Genomic DNA, 12,226 nt, shown 5'->3' with positions numbered 1-12,226 from the left:
ATTCCTACCGACTAAATTCGCATTGCAAAGCTCTATCTAGCTATATAGACACCGCTTGCGCATTACCTCAGCTGGAAGGCTGTCTATGCGATATGGTTAGGTTAGGCATTCTATTCTCTTTGGTCTGTACTATTTCTTGAATACATTTATATGTAATTTTCCATGATTCTTCACTACTTAACAACTTAAGTTTTTGGCATTAAAAACTTGTCTGCCACTGTCCCGTTGTAATATCTCTATGAACTGTTTCTATTAATTGCAGAGGAATACGTGTGTATTCGACACTATCAACTTCATTGCAATATATGCACAGGTTTGATGTGGATTTCTTCCTTTTATACAGATAGCTGTTAAAGCATTCGTGCCCTGTCAATAATTGAAAATAATCTGTCTCACCAAAACTACTATTTAACAACTATCTAAACAACCAGGCATTAATGTCTGGTATGAGATTGTGTGTCCATCTACCATATTTGTCTAGATCCCACTCCTTTTGTCATTTATTCATCAGTATGTTTCTTGCATAGTTTTGATGTTGAAAGGATCAAAACTATGCAAGAAACATACTGATGTTGCTCTCTTCTCGCCTCTACAAGCAAGTGAATAGGAGGTACCCCAGATATGACATTTAATGCTTCAGCGGAGACGTTCTGTATGCACTGGAGATCTTGAAGTTCAGTTTACGGTGTATAGTTTTAAGTTTTTACTTTATATGTACAGGGTCCGGCAATAGTGCGTCGGGCATCTGTAGCTCCTAGAATAAAAAACTTGGGAATTTTGTTTAACTGCAAACCTAAAGTATGTATTAGGATGTATTTCAGGAGAATATTTTAACTTCTATAGGGTGGCTCAAAAAAGTGTGAGTGGATCGGGATGACTTTTTTAAATGGAACACCCTGTATATTATTGCATTTTTGGCTTCCTTACAGATCACTTTACATAATCCTAAGATATGAATAAATATATTCCGATAATTTCAGAGATATTAATAAACAAATAAAAATTATATATTTTTCAGCCTTTCTTCAAAAATTTATTAATAATAACAAGAATTGTTCTGAAATCAAAGCTATATTAGATATTTACTTTAGATGGTCTGTACTTACTTTGCTATAAATATGGAAATCGTAAATCATACAGGATGTTCAAAATTCTACGCCAAACTTTCTTAAATGTAAAATAATTTTTCTTTGGTTTTTTAAATGGAACACCCTGTATATTATTTTTTCAATAGATGGAGAATTAAAAAATGAACATTTTTTGCATTTGGAGTATTTCAAAATTTTTAACGGTTTCGCAGATATTCCCGGTTTTGTATTTCATATGGCATTTTCCACAGTAAATTTTTATCAAAGCCACCCAATGATTTTTCTCTCGTATTTTACCATTGAAAGCGCCATATGAAATAATATTGCGTGTATCCGGAAAACTACTAAAAATTTTGAAATACTTACAAAAAATTTTCATTTTTTAATTCTCCATCAAATAAAAAAATAATATACAGGGTGTTCTATTTAAAAAAACAAGAAAAATTATTTTATACTGTTTGACCAGCGGATCTGAAGCTACGGAAGGAAGAAAGAAAGAAATTGCTTTATTGTCATAAAAAATTTTACAATTTTGTTGACAAAGCTTAAAAAAAAAAAAAAAAAAAAAAAAAAAAAAAAGAATATAAAAAACATACAAAACTTCACTTAACAATAGAAAAACATATAAAACTAACAGCAAACATACAAAACTAAAACAATACTTTATACAATTATAGAAATTGTACATTGTCAAAAAATTTATTTAATTAAATATAAATAAAATATAAACATACATGTAAATAAACAACTGTATATAATGTCAATACTAAATTTAAATGGATAGAAAACAAAATCATTTCTAAATTTAGTGAATGTGTGTTAAATTTAGAACCCTAGATATTAATAAAAAAATCGTTAACCGCGTAAAAGGCTTTCTCCAGTAAGTATGATCTCAAGGCTCTGCGAAATGCAGGAAAGGATGAAATGGAATTAATTTCAGATGGCAGATGATAGTGCATTTTTTTTTGCATTGTACAATTGGGAACTCTTTACTAACTCAGAGTGAGGGGTTGGCAGATACATGTTATGCTCTGCGTTCCTAATTGGATAGCCATGAACTGGCTCTAGAGAAATACTCGATACGTGCTTGCGAACTAGGCAGACGGATTCGAGTATGAATAGGGAAGGAAGAGTTAATATTTTATATCTTTTAAACAAGTCCCGGCAGTGAGCAGGACTGGTTAGCCTCAGTGAATATCGCACAGCTCTCTTTTGTAATTTGAAGATACGCTCAAATTGAGTCGCACAACACGCACCCCAGAATGGAAGTGCGTATCTGAGATACGACTCAAAAAGGGCATAATAGACTGTCCTAGATGTTGACAAATTAAGCACATTAGCAACTGATCTAAGTGCGAAACAGACAGAACTTAATTTTTTAGCTAAAGCGTCGATGTGCAAATCCCACTTTAAATAGTTGTCCACAACAAGGCCTAAAAATTTCACAGAATCAACGACGTCAATGGTGGTATTATCAAGGAATGCGAGAAAAAATATCGATATTGCCACGTTTATCTATAAAATTGCAAAATTGCCAGACACGAACTATAAATTTAATATATTTTTATTATATATAATGTGTTTAGCATATATTCTGACGTATATTACTAAGGAATTTTAACGTAGTTCATATTGTTGGATATGTTTTATTTAATAACTTATTTCTTTCATTCTGTATAATCTGCTTATTACCAAAGGTGAAGATATATCGAGGACATCATTGACAAACCGGCATCGCCGCGCATGGCCGCCTATTCATCGAACATGATTGGCGAGAGTACGTCACAGGATTTGTTACCACGCGGTTGCCATGGCTTTTACGCCTTTCCTAGTCGCTAGCCTTATCCCCAACTTCACGGTCACTTCTGAAAAGAGTAGAAATATTAATACTATTGAAATATCCAGTGGCGGTGTCATTCTTTTGATCATTATTACTTTCTTTCGTTATTTTATACCGGTTATCCTAAACTTTATTCCTATATTTTTCGTATATTTAATAGTTAAGTTGTGTTTTATTGTTTCGTTATCTTGTTATAATGCTTTTCGTTCGTAGTTTTTAATTATTAATATTAAGTTTGATCGTATATTTGTGTTTTAAAATGAATAAATTTGTTAAGAGTAAGACGCTATATAGCTAGGATAAGAGAAATAATAGCTAATTTATATAAGTAAGTAGAATAATAATAATATAATTATTAGAATATTAAAATTAAATTTGGCTAAAATGAAAAGCACACATTTTACTTAAATATTTTAGCTAAACTAAAATAAATGTAAATAAACGTGGATGAAAACTCATTTGGTTTATTTCCTTGTGTTCATAATAGGGTTTGCGACGAAGAAGCTATAGAGACTTCGCCTAAGTTGCCGCTTAAACTTAAACTTAAGCGGATATCTCTTTATACCGGAGTCAGCGTATCGGCTATAAAAAAATTCACACAGAAGATAAAAAAAGACTGAAAACTAACCTCAATAAAATGATATCCAGCCCTGGAAAGAAACGGCCAAGTGAGACTGCTGTTGAAAAGCTCGACGACTTTGATTTCCAAGTGGTCAGGAATTTGATAAATAGATTTTATCTCGAATTCAAAGTCGTCCCCACAATTAGAAAGCTTTTGCAAAAATTGCAGGAAGAATTGAATTTTCCTTTGGCAGGGAAACGCTTAGGGGGTTATTAAAATCAAATGGATTTTTTTGGCGTAAATGTCAAAATAACAGATATATATTAATGGTGCGGCCCATTATATTGCAGAGAGAGATATAAATATATACGCGAAATTCGAATATATCGCCAAGTATTGTCTATTTGGATGAAACATGGGTAGACAATGACCTAACCTTTAAAAAGTGCTGGCGGAGCGATACCATATCTGGTGTAATATGCAATATTGGATCTACTGGTGTGTAAAATTATGTTTTGTTTGTGCTTCCAAAGTTAACTATTTTAAAGATTTTTTTTTGCTGGAAATAGTTATATCTAAAATTATGTATTATAGAAAAAAATATAGTTAGTATAGATATATAAATAAATATACCTCAAGACTCAGTCTTGATCATCTGCTGATGATGTTAACATGGTTAGCGAAACGTGCGTCCAGTGTAAAAGTAAAAGTGTTTTGGTGTATTGTGCTGATTTAGTGTTTTATTTTGATTTGTAAGACCAAAGGTTCCAACCCCTAGTTGTAATTATTTCTTCAATTATATTAACAACACATAATAATAAAATTATTCAAAATATTTAAGGGAGCTTTAATAAAAGCTTTTAGTGTGTTTATCTACTAACTCAACAGTAACGATTCAAACAGGATAAAGTTTTTTGAAAAAAATTATTAATCTGAATATTATATTTATGATACACATTATTTTCATAAAATACCGTACGCCCATGCCTAAAAGCAATAATATACAGGTTGTTCCATTTAAAAAAAAATCATCCAGATCCACTCACACTTTTTTGAGCCACCCTGTAGTTCCGGAAATACATCCTAGTACATACTTTAGGTTTGCACTTAACCAAAATTCTCAAGTTTTTTATTCTAGGAGCTACAGATCCCCGACGCACTATTGCCGGACCCTGTATATTCCCTTTGATATTGCGAAGTGCCACACTGGTTTAGTAAGTAAGTGGCCCTCCTATATTAGGCATCAACTTGGCATCAACCCACCCAGTGCGGTCAAAGTTGTGTCAAAGAATGTAAGCTTTGAATCAAGCCAAACTCCAAAGTATCTTATTGCATTTCTTGGTACAATTAATTGTTGTCCGAGAAGCTCAAATGAAATATGAGAGAGCTTTCTCTTGGTGGTTAATAAAACCTCTTCAGTTTTGCTTGGTGCTAGTTTTAAACCACCGATCCAGTTGGCCACTCATAAGTGTATTTTCGTTTTTGGCCGTTGCCACCATCGCTACGTCATCGTCAAAGCCGATTAGTGTTACTCCTTCGGGTATAACTCTTTCCAGTAGGCCGTTGTACTGGTTATTCCATCGTCTTGGCTCAACTACTGACCCCTGTAGCACTTCGCTGTTTACGTTAATGTGCCTTTTAGCAGTATCATCTTCAATTAAATTGTAGATAAGATGCCACCATGTTAGTCAGAGACGAACTTTCCATTTACTCCATTTCTGCATTTCGTCCAGAATGATCTGACACGAAGCACTGTTGCATTTTGCACATCTAGAGTAATTACTGTGCAAAATTTTCTATTATTTAGCGCAAAATCTGCTTCTTGTCTGGCAATAAGAAGTGCATGTTCGATCTACCTTGATTTACCTTGAATATCTTGTTTCCAATATCTGGAAACACTATATAATTTACTATATTATTTGATTATACGTAACAGGTTTTGGGGGAATACCAAGCACTGTATAGTATAAACACGTCTTCTCTTAATACAGGTAGTGCGGAGGTTAGCGATTTCTTCGCTCCACCAGTAAGCAGGAGGACCTCTCTTTTTTTCCAGACCAGGTTTTTCTCTTTGGCATCGATTTGTCACAAATTTTATTCAGGTTACAAGAGCTTTGTCTCGATATACAGTACGGAATATGTATGTATATAAACCTCCGAAATTTACCACCTTGGTTGACGAAGTGATAATTAGTTGAGGTGTGTGCTTGCATTGCAAGTATAATTTGTACAAAAATAAATAGAAAAAAATCTTTAGTAACATAGATCAAACAATGAACAGGCTACTTTTGTATAAAAATTCAGAGGAAAATAATTTATCCCTTTACATCTAACTAAATTATAATTATTATTGACTGGTTAATTTCCATGTATTTTGTCCACGTCAATAACAGTACTTGTAACGAAACTTCAAAGCGTTTAGCCTGAGAATGCATGAAATTGTTTCAAACTCATCGATTTACCGCCACAAAAGAAACTATATGCTTCTTGTTAGCTCTATATACCATTACGTTAGGGTTACTGAACTAACTTTAGAAAATAAAAATACAACAAAGCCAAATCGCTGATAATTACAAAGAAACTACATTACTCGGAATTATCAGAAGCCAGGATAATTTAGTATGTCACGACACGGCAGCGTAAATAGATGTATAAGGATAATAGCACTACGAACATTTTCAAGAAAAATGAGTATGCTAAGCTCTATGTTTATTTTAATCTCCCAAGTATTTATCATTAATTTATTGTTATTAAATTTTTACTATCACCGATATAATTATATTTAAAATCGGAGTATCTTGTATTTAGCAAATTATTGTGAATCAATTTTGAAAGTACCGGGTGGCCAACTAAGACTGGACGCCGGCTGTATCTCAGAAACTACTTATCGTATAACTTTGGGAAAAAAAATTAGCAAGTAAATCGACCAAGAGAAATCGCTTGAAATTATTTTCAAGTTCGAAAAATGCCCGCTAGGGGGCGTTTGTCTTATAGCCAATCAGAAAACAGGGTTTTTCTCAAAAATATGCAAGTGAACAGGTATTTTAAATATTACTATTGTAATCATCAGAGTATTTTGCTCTATCTCATAAAATAAAGTGGTGGGGGAAGGTTAAACTTGCTTTTATTAAAATAAGGATAATTCAGGTTTGGGTTACGCGATTTAAACAAACTAGGGCTCGTTTAAAAAAGCTTTTCTTCCTTCATGATCTCCAGTATAAATTTTGTTTCCAAAATTTTTTTCATGGGAGCTAGAGGGCGCTGTTTGACATCATAACAGATATTGCGCTTTTTCGTAAAAAAATTAAATAGGAGGCTATATTTCTCTTTGCACAGTTAAATAGAGCACAAAATTTTAAAAATATCAGCGCCATCCGCAACTTTCTATCTGCTCTCTAACCCGAGATATTAAGAGAACAAATCATGTTAGGCTGCCGCTTAGGATTATATGGTCTAAAAATTATAGTAGTAGGCTAGGAAACAAAAATAGGTAAATTGGTTACGTCAAAATATCAAAACGTTTAAGTTCAGTTTTCATGCATCCGAATTTCTGGCGTTTTCTTAAAAAAATTACGTCAACATTATTTAAACATGTTTATGTAACATTATCATCCATCCATATAATTTTTATGAATTTCTTGGTTAATTATATGTAATTAGTTCTCAGATTAAAATGTCCGAAAGTAAGAGAATCAATATTCATCAATAATTTTGTGCTGCCATATTGTTTTTAACAGAAAACCGCCGAATTTCGTATGGTCGAAAACTAGGGGTTTATTCATATAACGTCATTTAGTTATTAATCCTAGGTACATCCTGGCCTAGGTACTCGTGAGGCGTTATTCGGATTAAACGTTATCACTCAGCGTTGCAGAGACATGAATGTCAATGTAATCGCTTGTTTTATAGATTATAGAAAAGCCTTTGACTGCGTTAACCATCAAAAACTTATAGAAGTCCTCAAAACAACCGGAATAGATAGAGAAGAAATTCGATTGATTACAAATCTCTACTGGCAGCAAAACGCAGTGGTTAAAATTGAAGGAACATCGTCAGAAGAAATCACGATTAAACGAGGTGTAAGACAGGGCTGTGTGCTGTCACCGCTCTTATTTAATATATATTCAGAGGCTATCTTCAAAGAAGCTCTAGAAGGAATCGAATGTGGAATTAAGATTAACGGGAAAGTGATCAATAATATCAGGTATGCCGACGATACAGTTGTGCTGGCCGAGAATGAACAAGATTTGCAGAGGCTAATGAATGAATTAGTTCGGCATAGTGAAAACTGCGGTCTCCTCATAAATACCACAAAAACGAAGGTTCTTGCATTCACCAAAACACCTGTGCAGATTCACCTGGATATCAACGGTGACCCAGTAGAGCAAGTGTCTTCATACAAGTATTTGGGGTGTATTGTAAATGATCAATGCGACCCGAAGAAAGAAATTAGAAGCCGCATAGAACAGGCTAGAAAAACATTTATAAATATGAGACAATTTTTCACAAGGTCAGATTTGAGTTTGGAGCTACGGGTACGCATGGTCAGATGCTACATTTTTTCAGTTCTCCTGTACGGGTGTGAGAGTTGGACTCTTGACATATCGTTAGAAAAAAAACTAGATGCCTTCGAAATGTATATTTACCGCCGTATATTAAGAATATCATGGGTCCAAAGAGTTTCAAATGTGGAGGTTCTTAATCGAATGAGAAAACAGAAAGAACTCATGCTTACCATCAAAGAAAGAAAAACACGCTACATAGGCCACATAATGAGGGGTAAAAAGTATGAACTTCTCAGATTAATAATTGAAGGCAAAGTCCAGGGCAAAAGATCTATCGGCAGACGCCAGAATTCCTGGCTAAAGGACATTCGTAGATGGTTTGGTTGCTCATCAATCGACATATTTCGTATGGCTGTATCTAGAATGACGTTAGCTATTTGGATCGCCAACCTTCGAAAGGAGACGGCGTCGTAAGAAGAAGTTATTAATCCAAGTTCGTCCTTCATTTCACTTGTTTTCGTGTTTTACCTGTCGTTTGTGTTATTTATTATTATATTATAAAGTTTATGTCGTTTGGGTCAATTTTCATACAGCACCGAACGAAGATGCGAATCTTAACAATATGCACTACTGCTCCAAATCTGCCCTTGATGCAAGTAGTTTAGCACCAAGACCGTTGGTCGGTAAATGTTTACGCAGGAATTCTAGGATGGCGAATGATTGGACTTTTTTAATTATCTGAGTGAAATGAACTATCCATAATTTCTAAGAAATGAATTGCCAATTTTGTTAGGGTATGCATCATGATGAAATTGCCGTTGGTGTAGTTGAGGCAGTGGTTCGTTTATTTTGCTATGAATGTGTGGGGCTTCTTGGATACCACTTACTTTAGTAGATAGAGACGATGGAGCGGCATATTTCCATGGCCAGCTCGATTATCGGATACAATATGCCTGGGTTTTAATTTATGGGGTCGAATCAAGAACGAAACATGGATAGATAATAATTAAGCGGTATTAAAATGAAATTAAATTATATGTTTTGATGTTTTGACGTAACCAATTTACCTCTTTTTGTTTCCTAGCCTACTACTATAATTTTTATACTATATAATCCTAAGCGGCAGCCTAACATGATTTATAAAAAATGTCTATACCTATGTGGCGGATTCATCTATCCAAAAAAATCCTTATGGGTTTTTCGCCACTGCACTGCAAGAAAAATCTACAAAATAAAATAGTTATTTTTTAAAACACTTAAACGTAAACACTTCTGCGTTAAACCTAAACGGACGCTGCTTGTCAGAAGTTGTGTTTACGGTAATACAATTTTTTAACAAAAATCAAAATTTTTTATTTTTAAATATAATGTCATTTTAACAGAACGTCAACGATTTCTTGTAGACGTATCTGTTTTAAAAAGTAAAGTGTTCTCGAATAGTTCAATTTAAATATTTTAAATGGTTTTTTTCTTGATTCTTTATAATTTTTTTTGCTTCCGACGACGGAAAGAGAAAACTTTCCGAAACGTTAAGCATTTTTTTCTTTGTTTTGGCAAATTTTTATTACTGTAAACACAACTTCTGACAAGCAGCGTCCGTTTAGGTTTAACGCAGAAGTGTTTACAAAAAATAACTATTTTATTTTGTAGATTTTTCTTGCAGTGCAGTGGCGAAAAACCCATAAGGATTTTTTTGGTAACATGATTTGTTCTCTTAATATCTCCGGTTAGAGAGAAGATAGAAATTTGCGGTTTGCGCTGATATTTTTGAAATTTTGTGCTCTATTTAACTGTGTAGAGAAAAATATAGCCTCCTATTTAATTTTTTTACGCAAAATAGGCCAGTCAATCTGGAGGTTGAGGTGGAAAAAATTAGTAACCGAGTTAGTAACCAACCGATCTCAGCGGGAATGAGTAGATAATGATCTCTTATTTAACCCCTCAAAAGTCCCATTCGGTCCCAGTGGGGGAAGTTTGAAAAAAATAGCCGCCATCTTGGATTTTTTCGTTTTTTTCAAATATCTCCGGTTGCATAACTGTTTTCGAAAAAACTAAAGATATATTTTTTGTAGAGAATTCAATTTAGAATATTCTACCTTCAATCATTTTTTTTCTAAAATAAATAGTAATAGAGATAGAGTAATTTTTTACTATACGTTTTATAAATTTTCCAGTTTTTTAAACCAATCAGCTATAATTTTTGCGTTAACAGTATAGTGTTAACATAGATAAACCAAGTATAAATTTAAGCATTAAAGCAATTAAAATTAACGTTAAAATACTATTTATTAAATAAAATTATTGTTAAAAAAAATTATTATTAAGTTAAAGTTATTAAATGAAATCTGCTATGGCGTCATCTTGAGCGTCATTTTCCGCTTTAACTAAAATACAAAAGTTTGTGCAACTGATTCCGTTGCACTGACCACACTTTGCAAAACATTTAAGACCCAGTTTTCTACAAGAGCAATTTTTAGAGCACTGACTCTTTGCAATTGCAAAAAAAAATATTTTAGTAGGTCAGGAGGCGCCACATCTTCTGTTGATTGAATAGGTGTCAGATTGCCTTTTAATCTTTCTTCCATCCATATTGTAAAAGATCTTACTTGTTACCAAACCCTTATTTAACAACTTTAATTTAATAACAATTTTCTTAACAATAATTTTATCTAATAAATAATATTTAAACGTTATTTTTAATTGTTTTAATGCTTAAATTTATACTTGGTTTATTTATATTAACACTATACTGTTAACGCAAAAATTATAACTGATTGGTTTAAGAAACTGGAAAATTTATAAAACGTATAGTAAAGAATTGCTCTATCTCAATTACTATTTATTTTAGAAAAAAAATATTGAAGGTAAAATATTCTAAATTTAATTCTCTACAAAACACATATCTTTAGTTTTTTCGAAAAAAGATATGCAAACGGAGATATTTAAAAAAACCGAAAAATTCCAAGATGGCGGCGGTTTTTTTCAAACTTCCCCCACTGGGACCGAATGGGACTTTTGACGGGTTAAATAGTAGATCATTATCTACACATTCCCGTTGAGATCGGTTGGTTACTAATTTTTTCCACCTTTACATATAATACTCGGCTACGTTTACTGGCCTAAAAGCGCAATATCTGTTATGATGTCAAACAGCGCCCTCTAGAGAGGAGGAGAGGAAGTAAAACTCTTTTAAACGAGCCCTAGTTTGTTTAAATCGCGTAACCTAAACCAGAGTTATCCTTATTTTAATAAAAGCAAGTTTAACCTTCCCCCACCACTTTATTTTATGAGATAGAGCAAAATACTTTATATAAAAAAAAATTACAAATTTCTCGATGATTACAATAGTAATATTTAAAATAACTGTTCACCTGCATATTTTTGAGAAAAACCCTGTTTTCTGATTGGCTGTTAGAGAAACGCCCCCGGGCGGGCATTTTTCGAACTTGAAAATAATTTTCAGCGATTTCTCTTGGTCGATTTACTTATCAGAATTTTTTTCCCAAAGTTATATGATAAGTAGTCTCTGAGATACAGCCGGCGTCCATTCTTAGTTGGCCACCCGGTACAACTTCTAAGACTAAGGAGAGAGGAAAAATTTTGATGTATTTTTTTAGCATTTGTAGCTAAACTATTTCACTTTTTAGTATCTCTTTCTAAATTAAAAATGAAAGTTTTCATCTCTCCATTATACGAGGGAAAAAAAAATATCAATATTTTGGTGAAAGTTCAAAAATAATTTTATCATCTAAGTACTCCTTTTCCCTGTTAGCGGATGACCTGATGGCAATCATCGATGCATACGAGGTTGAAGCACAGGCATACGCGGACGACCTGGTAATCCTAGTAAAAGGACACAAAGAGGAGGACATCTCCTCAAAAATACAGAAAGTCTTAGATGCAATTCACGGCTGGTGCACACTGGAACAATTAAGTGTAAACCCACAGAAAACCGTGATCATACCATTCACCAGAAGAAGGAAAACAGACAAACTAAAACCGCCCACTCTTCTTGGTGAGACAATTCCGTTTGCGGAGGAAGTTAAGTATCTAGGATTAAACCTGGACAAAAAACTTAGCTGGAACTCCCATCGGGAAAAAATATCAAAAAAGGCTTGCTATGCTATATGGGCATGCCGCCGAATTTGTGGTAGAAACTGGGGATTAAACCCCAAAAATATGTACTGGCTATACGTGACAGCCATCAGACCTATTATCACGTATGGCGCAG

Source organism: Sitophilus oryzae, unplaced genomic scaffold (genome assembly GCF_002938485.1).
Source record: "Sitophilus oryzae breed Bouriz unplaced genomic scaffold, Soryzae_2.0 scaffold_1307_pilon_pilon, whole genome shotgun sequence".
In the NCBI taxonomy this organism is placed as follows: Eukaryota; Metazoa; Arthropoda; class Insecta; order Coleoptera; family Curculionidae; genus Sitophilus; species Sitophilus oryzae.
The sequence above is the reverse complement of the archived record's forward strand: the minus strand, read 5'-3'. Positions refer to the sequence as shown.